Here is an 18,397-nt window from a genome sequence, read left to right on the forward strand (position 1 = left end):
CCTTGTGGAGACGACGTCCCGTCTTCACACTGAGGACACCCTCCATTGTGTTGTGTGGCACTACAACTGTGCTAAATGGGATGGACTCAGACGAGATCTCGCAGCTCAAAGCTGGGCCTCCATGAGGCGCTGTGGGCCATCAGCAGCAGCAGAATTGTATTCAAGCACAATTTGTAACCTCATGGCCTGGCATATCCCCCACTCTACTATTACCATCAAGCCAGGGGATTAACCCTGGTTTGATGAGGAGTGTAGGAGAGCATGCCAGGAACAGCACCAGGCATACCTAAAAATGAGGTGTCAACCTGGTGAAACCACAACACAGCACGCTAAACAGTGGAAGCAGCATGCTATATTCAGGGCTAAGCGATCTCATGACCAACGGACCAGATCTAAGCTCTACAGTTCTGCCATATCCAGTCATGAATGGTGGTGGACAATTAAACAACTAACAGGAGGAAGAGGTTCCACAAACATCCTCATTCTCAATAATGGGGGAGCCCAGCACATCAGTGCCAAAGACAAGGCTGAAGCATTTGCAATCATCTTCAACCAGAAGTGCAGAGTAGATGATCCATCTCAGCCTCTTCCTGACATACCAGCATCACAGATACCAGTTTTCAGACAATTCGATTCACTTCACATGATATCAAGTAATGGCTGAAAGCACTGGGTACAGAGATGGACTGCAGCAGTTCAAGAAGGCAGCTCATCACCACCTTCTCAAGGGCAATTAGGGATGGGCAATAAATTCTGGACTTGCCAGTGATGCCCACATCCAATGGAATGAATAAAAGAAAGCAAAGGCGATGGCCCAAGACAACATCCCAGTTGGAGAACTGAAAATTGTGCTCCAGAACTAGCCACACCCTTAGCCAAGCTGTTCCAGCACAGCTATAACACTGTGGCAACTACCCAACAATGTGAAAAATTGCCGAGGTATGTCCTGTCCCCAAGAAGGACAAATTCAATCTGGACAATTACCGTCCCATCAGTATACTCTCAAGCACCAGCAAACTGACGGAAGATGTCATTGACAGAGCTATCAAGCTGCACTTACACAGCAATAACCTGCTGACGGATGCTCAGTTTGTGTTCTGCCAAGGCCACTCAGTTCCAGATCCCATTACAGCCTTGAACCAAACATTATCAAAAGAACTGAATTTGAGAGATGAAGTGAAAGTGACTGCTCTTGACATCAAGGCAGCATTTGACCAAGTATGGCATCAGGAGCCCTAGAAAAATTGAAGTCAATGGGAATCGGGGGAAAACTCTCCACTGGTTGGAGTCATACTTAGCACAAAGAAAGATGGTTGTTGTTGTTGGAAGCCAATCATCTCAGACCCAGGAAATCGCTGCAGGAATTCCTCAGGTTGTGTTTGACCTAACCATTTTCAGCTGCTTCATCAATGACCTTGCCAACATAAGGTCAGAGGTGGGGATATTCACTGATGATTGCACAGTGTTCAGTACCATTCGCAACTCCTCAGATACTGAAGCAGTCCATGCCCACACGCGGCAAGACCTGGACAACATTCAGGCTTGGACTGATAAGTGGCAAGGGACATTTGTGCCACACAAGTGGCAGGCAGTGATCATCTCCCCTAGTTCCCCAAGGGAGAATCTAACCATCTCCCCTTGACATTTAATGGCATTACCATCGCTGAATCTCCTACCATCAGTATCCCCTGGGGGTTACCATTGACCAGAAACTGAACTGAACCAGCCATATAAATACTGTGGCTACAAGAGCAGTTCAGAGGTTGGGAATTCTGCAGTGAGTAACTCACCTGCTGAATCCCCAAAACCTGTCCACCATCTACAAGGCACAAGTCAGGAGTTTGATGGAATACTCTCCACTTGCCTGGATGGGTGCAGCTCCAACAACACTCAAGAAGCTCGAGGCTACCCAGGACAAATCAGCCTGCTTGATCAGCGCCCCATCCACCATCTTACACATTCACTCCCTCCAACACCAGTACACCATGGCCGCAGTGTGTACCATCTGCAAGATGCACTGCAGCAACTCGCGAAGGCTCCTTTGACAGCACATTCCAAACCCGTGACCTCTACCACCTAGAAGGACAAGGGCAGCAGTCACGTCCTGATTTGGAACTATATCACCGTTCCTTCACTGTCGCTGGGTCAAAATCCTGAACTCCCTTCCTAACAGCACTGTGGTTCAAGAAGGCGGCTCACCACCACCTTCTCAAGGGCAATTAAGGATGGCCAATAAATGCTGGCCTTGCCAGCGATGCCCACATTCCATGAATCACCAACTGGTGGGGTTAGATGGATATGTGCAACAGAGGTTTGGAGAGGGGAAGCAGCCACAGTGGCTGCTCCTGATCGTCAGCTACTGACCCAGCTGCAAAGTGTCCAGTGAGTGTGGGATCAAGTTCAGCTATGAGACACTTCAAGTTTGAATAGCTTGCATATGGATTCACACATAACAATAGCAGCTTGGAGGAGGTTGCTCCCGTGAAACTGTACCCCAGTAAGACTCAGCACTTTCAGGGGAGGAGGAGATGGTACTAAGGTGAAATGGAATCAAGGTTATATTATTGCCTCATAGCCTGCGCGGGAATCTGGTATTTATATGTTTTAATTAAACGTGTTTTTTTATTTAATTCTGGGCCTAGTTTTGCCACTGACAGCTGTAGGTTTGGATGCAAACAGCTTGCACCCTCCACCTGTGTTCTATTCCAGAATACCACTTGGTGAAGGATAGAATTGGAGCCAATCTTTATATGCATTTACATTTATTTACAGAGTTACACATTATAAGCACACACCTCCTTACTCAACAAATACAGTTTTTGTCTGTGTCTATTTATAGAGGACTCAAGTGAAAGCCCAGTTAATGCCCATCACCCACATACAATTTAACAACCTGCACCAGATGATTTGCAATCATGTGATCACTACAGCACATTAATTGGGAAATAATTTACAGCCAATTATAAGAATCCATAGTCAGTCTGTACACAACACCACACTAGTCCTGTAATCTATGGTCATTTCTCCGCAAGAACTTTCCTCCCTTGTTCCTCCTAAGCTGTAAATTTGACATCCTGCATACTCTTTCTTCTCCCTCACTGCCTCCTATTCTTTCCCACAATCTGGAAAACTGTGGACCACCTTCAGTCTTCTTTTCATCCTCCAATCTATAGGATTCTAAGGATAGAATTGAAAAGCAGAGAAGTTAAATTTGTACAGAATCTTGGTGAGCCCACACTTGGAGTATTGTGCACAGTTCTGGTCTCCATATTATAAAAAAGACATAGAGGCACTGGGAAGGTCCAAAAAATATTTAAATAGAATGATATCTGGACTGAGAGGTTATACCTATTGGGAAAGATTGAATAGGCTGGGGCTCCTTTCTCTAGAAAAGAGAAGACTGGGGTGGGGAAACCAGATACCAATCTCTCTACTAGGGTAAACAAAGAGATGTTTCCATTTATGGGGAAGACAAGAATTAGGGACCATTAATATATGAGTCACTAATAAATCCAATAGCCAATTCAGGAGAAACGTCTTTACCAAGACAGTGGTTAGAATGTAGAACTTGCTACCCTATGGAGTAGTTGAGATGAATAGGACAGATATATTTAAGGAGAAGTGAGATATAAAGGAAGGAAGGAATAGAAGTATATGCTGATAGGGTGAGATGAAGAGGTGTGGGAGGAGGCTTGTGTGGAGCATAAACACCAGCATAGACCAGTTGGGCCAAATGGCCTGTTTTTGATATAAATACTTAGTAAACTTTGTAATAACTGAAGCTTGTCATCAGCTAAGCCCCTTGTCTTTTTTCCAACTCTTTGCCAATATTAGTGGTGTCCTGCACACTGGGCATGGGAAAGCATTGGCTGTAAGTTCCCCTCGAATCCACACACCATCCTGACTTGGAATTATATCGCCATTCCTTCACTGTCACTGGGTCAAAATCCTGGAACTCCCTCCCTAACAGCACTGTGGGTGTACCTACACCCCTAGGACTGCAGCGGTTCATGAAGGCAGCTCACCACCACCTTCTCAAGGGCAATTAAGGATGGGCAATAAATGCTGGTCTAACCAGCGATGCCCACATCCCCTAAACAAATTTTTTAAAAAATCATCTTGGTTTATCAGGAAAGGCAAGAAAGGTTAAGATGGAGAGTGAGAGGTTGAATGAGGCGTTGCATATGGGGAGGGGTTAAATTGGTCCGTGAGAAACTCAGTTGAAACTACTGACAATCTAAATGAATTATGGCACAAAAAAAGGTTTTGTTCTGTGAATTTGAAGTCAAATAAACAATTGAGGACTAGCAAGAAACCATTGTCCTACCCTTACCTTATACTGACAGTGAACCCGGGTAAGTGTCTCAGTGTTAAACACAGGAAGATGCTGCTGTAAGGTGAGGTCAAGCCTCACCAAGCCTCTCTTAGATTATTAGCAGAATCTCCAAGAACAGAACACTAGCTTAATTTTAAATGGGCAGTTGGAGATTTCTCAAACTCTAGGGATTCAAGGTTAGATATTTAGGTTTTTTTCCCTCATTGTATAGAAATCTTTATCCCATGCCCCTCTGGAAAACAAAGGGACCAAGTCACACGCTCAGAACAGTTTGAGCCCTTATAGATTACAAATCCAGGGTGCATACGAGTCCTATAGAATCTTACAGAAGGCCATTTGGCCCATCGTGCCTGTGTGGTTCTTTGAACGAGCTATCCAATTGATCCCTATAGCCCTGTAAATTTTTCTTTTTCAATTATTTATCCAATTCCCTTTTGAAAGTTACTATTGAATCTGCTTCCACTGCCCTTTCAGGCAGCGCGTTCCAGATCACAACAACTCGCTGCATCAAAAAAAAATTATCTTCATTTTCCCTCTGGATCTTTTGCCAATTATCTTAAATCTGCGTCCTCTGGTTACTGACTCTCCTGCCAGTGGAAACAGTTTGCTGTTGTTGAGGAACTGCAGACAGCTGGTCTCCTGGCAACGGTCACCCTGTACCAACATGTGGGCAGAAGTGAATAAGTTATTGCTGCCTCTCACACACACTGTCTGTGTTCTGTTGATATAAGAGCTGCCCACTCAGGTGGACATAAAAGATCCCATGGCACTATTTGAAGAAGAGCAGGGGAGTTCTCCTCAGTGTCCTGGGAAATATTTATCCTTAAATCAACATCACTAAAAAAGATTATCTGGTCATTATCACATTGCTGTTTGTGGGAGCTTGCTGTGCGTAAATTGGCTGCTGTGTTTCCTACATTACAACAGCGACTACACTTCAAAAGTATTTCATTGGCTGGAAAATGGGTTGGGATGTCCCAAAGTTGTGAAGGGCGCTATATAAATGCAAGTCTTTCTTTTCTTTCATCATGATCATGTGATAAGCTCAAGGCTAGAGTGAAAGGAACTGAAGCCTTGACAATAGTCTGATGTTTCAGTGTTCGACCTAAAGAAGCAACTGTTCCAGTGATAACCAAATGAACTCACATTTAAAACAAAAATTGGAGAAACTTGAGCGGGGTGGATATGGGGAGGGGGGAGGGTTAATAGGCAGCCGAACAAAATCTGTCTCATTCACATTGTGTTGTCAAGGCAACAAGAGTCTGTCATCCGGCTTATAAAATAAAGATTGAAACCACATTTTAGTTCTTGCTTGGGCAGCTCTCTCCTGTACAAGGCGGAACATTCCGGCTGTGAGCAACTAATACAGCACAGATTGGGGGAGTTTCCTGCTCTGCGGAGCTCAGTACAACAGAAGTCAATGTATGGGCAGCACAGTGGCGCAATGGTGAGCACCGCAGCCTCACAGCTCCAGTGACCCGGGTTCAGTTCTGGGTACTGACTGTGCGGACTTTGCAAGTTCTCCTTGTGATCGCGTGGGTTTCCGCCGGGTGCTCCGGTTTCCTCCCACAGCCAAAGACTTGCAGGTTGATAGGTAAATTGGCCATTGTAAATTGCCTCTAGTGTAGGAATGTGGTAGGGAATATGGGATTAATGTAGGATTAGTATAAATGGGTGGTTGTTGGTTGGCACAGACTCAGTAGGCCAAAGGGCCTGTTTCAGTGCTGTATCTCTCTATGACTCTATGTGGTTGCTGAGCCATTGGGATGCACTAGGATGGAGCCTTGATTGATCATGTCCAGTGCAGTTGCCATTTTGATTACCCCCTGCATTCTCATTTTGACAAAAGCATTGTCATCTTTATCCACTGGTCTCTTCCAGACAACTTTTGCTGAAGGTCGAGGAAAGAAAGAGATGGGGAAGAGTGAATATTGTATCACCTTACAAGTGGCTTCAGTCCAATCATAACAGGAGGAGAACTGGATCCCAAATCTCAGCTACACCCACAGCTCTCTCTACGAAGACCTGCACTGCTCCCATTCAGTCACATTGAACATCACACACAATTCTTGACTGATCCCGCTGTTATAATTGATATGCCGAGAAAAGGTTCAGGGAAAATCCTCCTGCAAAACGCTTTGTGATGCCTTTCTTGGATTCGGACTTGATTCCTGTTTTTAGCTTACTCACTTGCTGCTGCCAGTACTCAACAGCGTAAAGGTGGTGAAACCTTGCCTTCAATGGCATGTAAGGCCTGGATTTGCGTAGGCCCTGTTGAGAGCTATGACACCATTTAGGCCTTAAACCCTATTTGTTTCCCCAGTGTCAGACCTGAAGCAAAATCAGGAAGATTAGTTCTCGGAGATCATGCAGGTCTTCCAGCTCTCTCGCCTTCTGAATAAAACCCAGTATCAAGACAATAGATTTTTTTAAATATGCAGAGAGTGACCATGCGGCAAGTGCTGGTTTGATTTGGCCTGATTCTATGTTGGAGTAATACTCTTCAGCTGTAATTAAATCTTAATCTCCTGGTGTTACTTGATGATTTAGAAGCTCATTGTCTTCTTATCTGTAGGCGGGACACTTAACAGGTATAAAAGCTGATGCACTTCAAGTAATCCTCCAGGAACAAAACACTTCAGTCTTAACGGGTATTGTTTTGACTGGCAGGCCACTTCTTGTTTCAATAAAACAAGTGCACTCACGTGCACCCAGACACACACACACAAACACAAATTAGGAAAACTAATGAGACTAAAGGCTCACAAGTCCCCTGAACCTGATGGCCTGCATCCAAGGGTCTTAAAAGAAGCGGCTGCAGAGATAGTGGATGCATTGATTGTAATTTTCCAAAATTCCCTAGATTCTGGAAAGGTCCCAGCAGATTGGAAAATCACAAATGTAACACCTTTATTCAAGAAAAGGGGAACAACAGAAAGTAGGAAACTATAGGCTGCTGAGGGATAGGATTTCTGAGCATCTGGAAAGACACTGCTTGATTCGGGACAGTCAGCACGGTTTTGTGAGGGGTAGGTCTTGCCTCACAAGCCTGATTGAATTCTTTGAGCAGGTGACCAAGCAAGTGGATGAGGGTAAACCAGTGGATGTGGTGTACATGGATTTTAGTAAGGCATTTGATAAGGTCCCCCATGGTAGACTTATGGAGAAAGTCAGGAGGCATGGGATAGTGGGGAATGTGGCCAGTTGGATTAAGAATTGGCTAACTGATAGAAGGCAGAGAGTGGTCTTAGATGGTAAATACTCAGCCTGGAGCCCAGTTACCAGTGGCGTGCCGCAGGGATCAGTTCTGGGTCCTCTCCTGTTTGTGATTTTTATTAACGACTTGGATGAGGAAGTCGAAGGGTGGGTCAGTAAATTTGCAGATGATACAAAGGTTGGTGGAGTTGTGGATACCGAGGAGGGCTATTGTCGTCTGCAAAGGGACTTGGATAGGTTGCAGTGCTGGGCTGAAAAGTGGCAGATGGAGTTTAACCCTGAAAAGTGTGAGGTCGTCCATTTTGGAAGGACAAACATGAATGCAAAATACTGGGTTAACGGTAGGGTTCTTGGGCATGTGGAGGAGCAGAGAGACCTTGGGGTCTATGTGCATAGATCATTGAAAGTTGCAAGTCAAGTGGATAGGGCTGTGAAGAAGGCATATGGGGTGTTAGCGTTCATTAGCAGAGGGATTGAATTTAAGAGCCGTGAGGTGATGATGCAGCTGTACAGGACCTTGGTAAGGCCTCATTTGGAGTACTGTGTGCAGTTCTGGTCGCCTCATTTTAGGAAGGATGTGGAAGCCTTGGAGAGGGTGCAGAGGAGATTTACCAGGATGTTGCCTGGAATGGAGAATAAGTCTTACGAGGAAAGGCTGAACATTCTAGGCCTCTTCTCATTAGAAAGGAGAAGGATGAGGGGTGACATGATAGAGGTTTATAAGATGATCAGGGGAATAGATAGGGTAGACAGTCAGAAACTTTTTCCCCGGGTGGAGCAAAGCGTTACAAGGGGTCATAAATTTAAGGTGAAGGGTGGGAGATATAAGGGGGATGTCAGGGGAAGGTTCTTTACCCAGAGAGTGGTCGAGGCATGGAATGCCTTGCCCGGGGAAGTTGTTGAGTCAGAAACTTTAGGGACTTTCAAAAGGCTTTTGGATAGGTATATGGATAAAGGAGAATGATGGGGTATAGATTAAATTGTCCTTGACAGAGGACAAAGGATCGGCACAACATTGTGGGCCGAAGGGCCTGTTCTGTGCTGTATGTTCTATGTTCTATGTTCTATAGGCCAGTTAGCCTACCATCTGTCTTTGGGAAAATGCTAGAATCCATTATTAAGGAAGTAATAGCAGGACATTTAGAAAATCATAATGCAATCAGGCAGAGTTAACATGGTTTTAAGAAAGGGAAATCGTGTCTGACAAATTTATTAGAGTTCTTTGAGGATGTAATAAGCAGGGTGTATAAAGGGGAACCAGCAGATGTAGTGTATTTGGATTTCCAAAAGGCATTCGATGGGGAGCCACATAAAAGGTTACTACACAAGATAAGAACTCATGGTGTTGGGGGTGATATATTAGAATGGATAGAGATTGGCTAACTTACAGGAAACTGAGAGTTGGGGTAAATGGGACATTTTCAGATTGGAAAACTGTAAGTAGTGGAGTGTCATAGGGATCAGTGCTGGGGTCTCAACTATTTACGATCTATATTAATGACTTTGGTAGAGGGACCGAGTGTATTGTAGCCAAATTTGCTGACTATACAAAGATAAGTAAGAAAGCAAGTTGTGAGGAGGACTCAAAGTGTCTGCATAGAGATATAGATAGGTTAAGTGAGTGGACACAAATTTGGCAGATGGAGTATAATGTGGGAAATGTGAGTTTGTCTATTTTGTTTGGAAGAATAGAAAAGCAGATTATTATTTACATGGAGAGAGACTGCAGAATGCTGTGATACAGAGGGATCTTGATGTCCTTGTACATGAATCACAAAAAGTTAGTGTGCAGGTACAGCAAGTAATTAGAAAGGCAAATGGAATGTTGGCATTTATTGCAAGGGGGATGGAGTATAAAAGTAGGGAAGTCTTCCTACAACTGTACAGGGCATTGGTGAGACCGCACCTAGAGTACTGTGAACAGTTTTGGTCTCCTTACTGAAGGACAGATGTACTTGCATTGGAAGCAGTTCAAAGAAGGTTCACTAGGTTGATTCCTGGGATGAAGGAGTTGCCTTTTGAGGAAAGTTTGAGCAGGTTGGGCCTATACTCATTGGAATTTAGAAGAATGAGAGGTGATCTTTTGAAAACAAAAAGATTCTGAGGGGGCTTGACAGAGGTAGATGCTGAGAGGATGTTTCCCCTCATGGGGGAATCTGGAACTAGGGGGCATAGTTTTAAAATAAGAGGTCTTCCATTTTAGAAGGAGACGAGGAGGAATTTGTCCTCTCAGAGGGTTGTTTATCTTTGGAATTCTCTTTCTAAGAGAGCACTGGAGGCTGGGTCATTGAATATATTCAAGGCTGAGTTAGACAAATTTTTGATCTACAAGGGAGTCGAGGGTTATGGGGGGGCCGGCAAGAAAGTGGAGTTGAGGCCACAATCAGATCAGCCACGATCTTATTAAATGGTAGAGCAGGCTCAAGGGGCCGAATGGCCTAGTCCTGCCCCTATTTCTATGTTCTTATACACAGACACACAAACACACCTACACAGACTCAGGGACACACACCCAAATACACACACACACAAATATAAATACACAAACACACTCACAGACACATGCATACACAAATACACAGACACACAAACACCTATACTCACAAACACACGCACACATAGACAAACTTACAGATGTACACACACACTCACACCTTCTCACAAACACGCATACCACTCTCGGCATACACATACTGGCAATGGAAAGTGCATAATAGCTTCTTTAATGGAAAAAGAGGAAAAAAAATCTTTCACACTTAACACTTTTGAAACACCAGCACATTTGACTGGTCAGATAGGGTATGTGATCTAAGAGTAGGGAGACTGCCACACACAGAGAGGGGGTTTCAGAGAATGGTCACTTTCACTGCATTTCACACACAATACCCTAAATAAATAAGCTCGTCACAGAAGCTATCTTTCATTACATACAACACTTCCTTTTGTGATTAAAGAGATTGTCTGTTGATTCCCGCAGGAGACAGCGAGACACACTTAACTTTCAACCAATGGCTGAAGACTCTAAATCAAAATGTTCTTTTATTTAAGAGTAACATGTAAAAAAAATATAATTCTGTTTCAGGAAAGGAAGAATTATTGGTTTGGCAAAAACAAACTACCCAAGTCCAATGTTTTCAATACCCATCTCATTTCAATGAAATTTTGAACCTGAGATGGGAGAAAGTGAGCAGCAGTGGAAGGGATTGCTGTACAACTTTACCATGACCCCACTAAAACTGCTTTCTCCCATCTTCAATCCCTGGGAACAATGTCCTCTTCCTAAAAATTGTGCAGTTTTTTTTTGCAATTTCCTGCCCTCTCCTCTCCTGGAGGTTCTGAGACTCACTGGGGCACCGTTCAAGAACATTGGACTAGGAAGAGGCCATTCAGCCGTTTCGAGTCTGTTACATAGGAACAGGAGAAGGACATTTAGCCCCTCAAGCCTGTTCCGCCATTTAATTAACCATGGTTGATCTGTATTTCAACTCCATTTACGGTCCTTGATCCCTTAATACCCCTACCTAACAAAAACCTATCAGTCTCAATTTTGAAATTACCAATTGACCCCCAGCCTTAACAGCTTTTTGGGGGGGGGGGGGGGGGGGAGAGATCCAGATTTCTGCTACACTTTGTGTGAAGAACTGCCTTTGCACATCAACCCTGAACAGCCTAGTTTTAATTTTAAGGTTGTGCACTCTTGTTTTGGACTTCCGCAGTTTGCAGGGTCAATGGCTGCCCTCTATAAGATCACTCCAATGGAACATTTTCCATGACAGGTCCCAGACGGTGAGTGTTGGCATGACACTCCACCATAGGGAGAATGTTACAGCGCAGCCCAGAATTTAAAAGAAATAGAATGTGAATTTTATTTCTCAAACCCATTGTTAAAAGAAAATAATGAAATGCTGAAATGAATCAACTAGAATCCCTTTCAGGCAAATATTTTTCCTCATCTTCCATTCCCCTCCATCTATAGAAGGAGTTATTGAGTTTTTTTTTTAAGGCAATGCAACATAGCTTAAAGAAATTGTTTGCTGAAATGAAAGGATGGCCAGACTCTCCTATGTGGTAGTGACCGATGAACGAAGGAGGAGTTGGTGGGTGATGGCATAATCCACTGGCCTTTAAAGCTCATGAGCAAAGGTCAACTCTGAGTGAGGGAAGGAGGAATAATGAATGACTTGAGAAAGCTTGCATTGACATAGCACCTTTCACCACCTCACAGACAATGATGTACTTTTTGAAGTCGGAAAGGAAACTACACTAAGAGGGGAGAGGGAGAAAGAACTTGCACCATTCTGCCACACTCCAAGCTGCAATGTGTTAACGACAGTCTTGGTAAAATTAAAATGAGTGGGAGCTGGGAGGGCAGGTCGAAGAGAAATTGAAAAAAAATTATATCTCTTTTACTTGCTGTTCAATTGCCTGCTTCTAATGGCCTCTTGTTTCCCAGTGACTTTGATAAGCAGATACACAAGCCTTAAACCAAACATTTCATTGTGTGCAGCACAGATTGCCTGGTCTACAGAGTGAGAGAGAAAAAAAAATCTGGTATCAATAAATAAAGGTGTCTGGTGTCTCGGCTGTAAGGACTCAACAAATTCTTTCACCCGTTGAGCCTGTCTTCTGGAAAAAAAAACATTAAATAGGAGTCCTGTGCAGAGACTACATGCCATTTATAAATTTATTTTTAATCTACATACAATGGAGTCGAGTGATTCTAAGGGTCTTTCTTATGAGGGGTATGTTTTTCTCTCTCCGGCATTCTCTGTCAAGTGCAGTTCCTTCGTGATGAATGACAAGGGTGCAATAATAGCCCTGCTGGTTTCCATGACAACCAGACAGTATTGCACCGTGCTCTGCATTTTTCCAGATCAAAATGAAACCAGAGGCAAGAAATGTGGGGGGAAAGGAGCTGAAGACACTTTCTTTAGCAATTCTAGATGGGACAGGAAGGGAAGGGAAGAGATTAGTCCCTGAATCACTACTGGGGATTTGGGAAAGAAAATACATTAGCAAATTGACAGAGAGCTTCTCTCCCTTTTCTTTAAAACTAAATAAATTGCAAAATCCCTTTAAAACAAAGGATTAAAGAAATACAATATAGATTTTTTTTCAAATCCGTTCACAAAGCTTTTATTAATGACTGAATACTCCCATTGCAGATATAGTGTGACGAAGGTGTACTCATTTTTATAATAGGAGATTGTCACTTAGGAGAAAAAACATTTGTTTGGGTATTTAACATTAATTTTAAAAAGTCTGGAGGAACCTGTCCACAAAGAACATACAATCCGCTAAGTTTTTATGGTGTGCTTTTATTTTCATTTCAATGTAGCCTCCATGTAGACTTCTAGCAACCAGATCACTTCACTGAAATAGGTGATGTTTGTCTCTGTCTGTGAGTAATTAATCTATGTTCCACAGGCAATTAACCTATTATTGTCAAAAAAACAGCCCAATTTCATCCGGCTTTTAATGATTCACTTGGTTAATGAGGGGGGAGGGGAGAGGCGAGTGTCAGGACGCCTCAACATCAGAAATTAAACATCATTAAGCTCATTGTCCATCATATATTAATCTCAGGGTTAATAGGCTAATTGGTGACACCATTTCCCCACCACACCCCCTCCCCCCTCAAATCCCAACAATAAATACCCATGATCATCATTTAAAACCTTGTTCAGAGTCAGACTGGGCAGAGGGCTGTTTGCTACAATAAGGCACTCAGGAGACTCTGTTACCAGAAATCACTGCAGTATCAGAAAGCACAAGTACAGGCACAATCCCCCGATGCCCCCTCTTCCTTGGTTCATGCGTCTTTTGTCTACATTGGGCTGTCAAATCCCACAACGCACGTTTGAACCATACCTTTGTGGTATCCCAGAGCCGACTTAATTAATAAATGAACCAGATGAATCAGGAGGGAATAGAGGAGGGGAAATCAGCAATGCTCCCTCCCCACCAGCACTTCCACCATCCTTCCTCCTACCTGCACTCCCACCCTCCCTCCCACCTGCACTCCCACCCTCCCTCCCTCTTACCTGCACTCCAACACTGATCGAATGAAGGGCATTTTCAGTACAAAGTGAAATGAAAACTAAGAATGGACTTCAGAAGAGAGAGAATGAAAATTATCCCAAAGTGACTTTTTAAGCCTGAATCAAAAATTGTTACAGTAAATCACAGACTGGGGGTGAAGGATTGTTAGACAGCAGCAAATTTGTGAATTTCACCCCCCTACCACTACCCCCACCTCAGACCCTCAGCAAGCCTTTGTAACCCATTAGAAATAAAGATCCCTGAAAGAGGCCCCCCCCCCCTTCTCCTAGCCATGGTATGAATCGGAGGGGTCGGGGACATTAGATTTAATTTATTATCCTTTCTGGGTTTTTTTTGCAGGCTTCCTGGGATCACCCATGTGTCCAAATGTTGGTGTAGGTTTGATCTCTCCAAGCTGGATTTTTGCTGCAGAGATCAGTATCAATAAGGCACCGCTTGTTTCTGCTAAGCTCTCCCCTTTAAAGACAGCACTAATTGATGTGTCTGGACCAGTCTAGACTGTCGGTGATTGACCCAACTAGCAATTATGCTATTCATTTCAGTGCACTTTACCGCTGGGGTAACCTGCTTGTGTTGCAGAATAAGAATGCCACCTTTCTCATTGATTAAAAACCTCCTCTGACCAACACTGAGACATCCTTCTTTCTACCATATTCTCTGAACTCAATGCCCCTGCTCACTGCACCACTTTCACATTCTGTTCCTTTCCACTCCTCTCTTCCATTCTGTTCGTTATTTCAACAGTAAAGCTGGACTGCATCACTGCTAATCTGCAGGACGATGTTTCCCCTTGCCTTCCCTCCCTCTTTGTTGTGCACTTTGATAGCTGCATCTTGGAACTGGGGCGGTTTTTGTTATATATGCTCTCATCTATTTTTCAAGATGCTTTCTCCCTCTCTATTCCAATCCCTCCATGGCCTCACTTCTCCCTATCTCAGTAACCTCATCCAGCACTACAACCCTCCGAAATCTCTGCCTTCCTCCAATTCTGGTCTCTTGCGCATTCCCCACTTCCTTTGCCTCTCATTTGGTGGCTGTGCCTTTAGCTGCCAATGCTCTATGCTCTGGAATTCCCTCCCCTAAACTCCTCTGCCTCTTTCTTCCTCCTTTAAGACCCTCCTTACAACCTACATCCTGGTTCAAGCTTTCGGTCACCTGTCCTAATATCTCCTTATGTGGCTCGGTATCAATTTTATGCCCGATCACGTTCCTGTGAAGCATCCTTTGGACATTTTACTATGTTAAAGGTGCTATATAGATGCAAGCAATTGTTGCAGTCATCCAAACTTTCCCTCACACAAGCCCTCAGAGTTCTACACCTTTCCCTCAGGTGAGAGTGTGGTGACTGATGGTGCCGGTCAGTAGCCACAAGGAGATTATTTGGAGGGGATGGGAGGTGCGTAGAGTGATTTTATCACCTTACCTCATGGGGGAAAATCCCTGTTCTCTGGTGGGGATCTTGTCTCCTTTTCCTGCCTCCTTCCCACCCCAAAACTCAGGCAGATAGGGTGACGGGCTGTGGGGAAAGTCATCAGCATAATCCCGGTGTAGCATGGCTCCCATGACAATGGGCTCTGTCACAGGGGTCACCTGGGCAATGGGTAACTTGCAATCTCTTACAACATTTAACCACAGAACTGCAGGTGTGCACTTTAACCAAGACTTGAGAATAATATCAAACCCCACACACTGAATCATTTCAAACTGTGAATCATTTTATTTTATTTATTAAAAAAGCCCTTGGAATTCTTACACAAGAGAGAGGTTAACTGAAAGGGAAGCGAGGACAATTCCCACCATCTTGTCATTTCATGGCATATATATAAAAAAGTTAACAAATATCATGTTTTTTTTTCTCTCTTTCAAATCTTGACAAGCCTTTGTTTCAAATCAGCTGACACCTGTAAGAATGTCACCTGACATCGTTCTGTTTCCCCCACCCCCATCGATACACACACACCCCTCATCACCAAACTTTCTCTTTCCAAATGTCCTTCTATTTTAAGATGTCAATGCACAGCACACAGCTCCCAAGAGCCTAACCCGTGGATTAAGGAGATACACATCACAAGTTAGGGTCTCAGGGACTGAGAGGAGTGCAACTTGTTATATAAAAGAAATTATGTATAGAAAAAAATTCAAAACAGTCAGAATAAGACGCAAGGATTCTATTCTGCGGAAAGATTTCTTCTTCCATTTCGTTTTATACCGACATCACCTCCTCACCACCAGCGTCACACCCCAAACCCCCAGCCTGACAGACACATCTTCCACTTTGCTCACATCTTTAACCAATGCTAGTTTGCTGGAATAAATGAGACTTAAAACCAGTTTAACAATCAATTGTTCAGGAGGAGAAAGAAAATGAGGATGGTTAGAAATTATTCGCTCGTCAGTGCTTTCTTCATTTTAATTAAGCTGGTATTTATGGAAGATAATTTTGAACAATCCCCCTTGCGAGACAGGCAACCCCTCCTATTCTCAGCATGTTTCTGAGCTGCTCCGTTCATCCTGGTAACGCTAAAATAAGGGAGGAAATGAATGAAAGGGGGAAAAAAAAACCCGAGGAGGCAGTACCTGCGATACAACTCTCAGACAGAGAAAAAAAACCCGAGCCCCATAAATATCAGGTTTAAAAAGCAAAATGACAGGCACAGGAGGGTAGTTGTGGGAGGGAAGAATGTGTTAACCAAACATCAGTTCAGAACTCACCCTTTTAACACTGAGCACCTCAGACTGAAGAAGAGGGAAAAGGGAACAAGCCCGGAACTTGACGCTTGACACAGGCCGTTTCAAAAGAGAAGAGTGCAATCAAAAAATAAATAATAATGAGGAAAGGAATCTAGATGGTCGGTGACCCGCAAGTCGCTAGCTTGTCGACACAAGTGTTAACCGAGAGGCAGACAGCGTTAACCGTGCCCCTCGCTCACCCAGTTACATTGTCATTTATTCTCCCCTCTTCTAAATATTCTCAGTAGGTAGCTTCTCTTCCTTCGCTATGTATTTTCCAACCCCTGTCACTGGGGTCTCAATGCATCAGTTGCCTGCATGAAGCCAAGGCCAAATTAACAACTGCAGTTCTGATGTGTCATTCAGTATACACGGGGGGGTCTGGCAGACCCTCCCTCCCTCCGCCTCCTCCTCCTCTCCTACTCTATTCTTGTGTCACTCTTACTCAAGAGGCCAAAAGCACAGGCACTTTCCATGAACTCTTTGCGAAGGAAATGGTTAAAAGATTTTTTTAAACAAAAAAAAAGTTTTTTTTTTGCATTCCTTTAGTTCTCATTTTTCTTCCCCGCTCTGTCTCGATTCTTAATTTAGAACACAAGTAAAATGAGGGTGAACCTGGACCGATGCGAACACCTACGAAAGGACGGATAGAAAGGGAGGGGGGGGGGGGGGGAAGAGAGAGAGAGAGAGGAGGTAATACCATTCAGACAGGGCCTTCTACAGAGATATGAAATATCCATTCAAACACAGTTCCTCTGAGACCGACAAATAGAACAGACTTTTTTTTTTAAAAAAAAAGAAAAACGTTAAATTGCATGCATGAATATCCAGTTTATTTCTCACCTCCTGTGAACACACACAGCCCGGAAAATAATCCGCCTCTCCAGTCTCTCCCGGCATCGCCAGACCGTGATCATAAGGACTGCCTTTAGACTTAATCATGTAGACATAGCACCATCGATGTGGCTGACTTTTTAGAGTGCATTCAGTCTGGAGCTGGCTCTGCCTTAGGCTTGCAAAGGAGGTTGCTGATGGACGAGACACTAGGCACTAATCAGTGACATGCAAAAATGTTTGCAGGACTACACTGCCCTCTCTCTCTCTCAGAAAGCTTTAAACATCGTTCTTTGTCAGTCTCTCTCTCGCGTTCTCTCTCCACAGATTTAGATGAATGCTCACAGCAGCCCTTGGCACAATCAGAAATCAATACTACTCTGATCAGCCTCTGCTCTTTTTTTTTTGCAGAAGCAAAGAACAGAAAGAGAGAAGGAAGATATATTATATAGCAGCTTCACTCGTCAAACCCGAGCCCAGTCTCGCCCTGATATTTAAATTCATCCTGTTCCCCTAGTGTCTTGCTCCATTGGTGGGGGCGGGGGGAACAGGAGGGGATGAAATAAAAATCATCTTTAACTAATAGAAACCAAAATTATTCAGCAGGGGTCCCGAATGATCAGTGGACAGCACAAATGGAAATAAACGGGACTGAGTCCGATTGATAGGCTCTTCAGCGAGTGAGACCAGAGCTTCAAAATCAAGTATTTTCAATTAAAAAGCCCCCCAACATCAAAAAGTAACAATTGGTTAAAAAGGAGCCTTTGCTCTCAGCTCGGAAAAGTCTCACGGTCTCTAATCTTCTACAGGGGTGGGTGGGGATTAGCTTTGACATGACCGGGAATCGGGATGCTTAAAGAAGGGATCAGATATTCTGGCAGGTACCAAAGATTTTCTAAGGAAGATTAAAGGCTTTTGAACGGGGGCCGTTCGCTCACAGGCAGAGTTGGAATCCGCACTCATTAATGCAGCTTCAGATTTTTAAAATGTACCGCATCACCTGTCGGAATAGAAAGGGGAGGATGCCCTTAGCAACAAGAGGAGCAGCAAGCAGACAGAAATAAATGCACCGACAGAGGCAGAGTTTAAATTCAGGCTGCATTCCTTGGGAACCGATTTGTCAGGTACAGATGACAGAGCCATGCCTCTGCAATAATGTTATCCTTTGTAAAAGACTGAAACAAAGAAGATGGGAATACTCACCAACATCATTAAAAC

General features: G+C 43.8%; 1 long non-coding RNA gene across 1 annotated transcript; it reads right to left on the reverse strand.

Annotated features, from left to right (window-relative positions):
* Window positions 1-2,745: 2,745 nt before the first annotated feature.
* LOC137381649 (uncharacterized) lies at window positions 2,746-17,492 on the reverse strand. Its single transcript, XR_010977206.1, has 2 exons — window positions 17,189-17,492; window positions 2,746-3,177 (listed from the first exon to the last, which is right to left on the reverse strand). It is a non-coding gene; the product is annotated as an uncharacterized lncRNA (long non-coding RNA).
* Between the last annotated feature and the right edge of the window lie 905 nt (window positions 17,493-18,397).

This window comes from Heterodontus francisci, chromosome 22, assembly GCF_036365525.1.
Source record: "Heterodontus francisci isolate sHetFra1 chromosome 22, sHetFra1.hap1, whole genome shotgun sequence".
Taxonomy (NCBI): Eukaryota; Metazoa; Chordata; class Chondrichthyes; order Heterodontiformes; family Heterodontidae; genus Heterodontus; species Heterodontus francisci.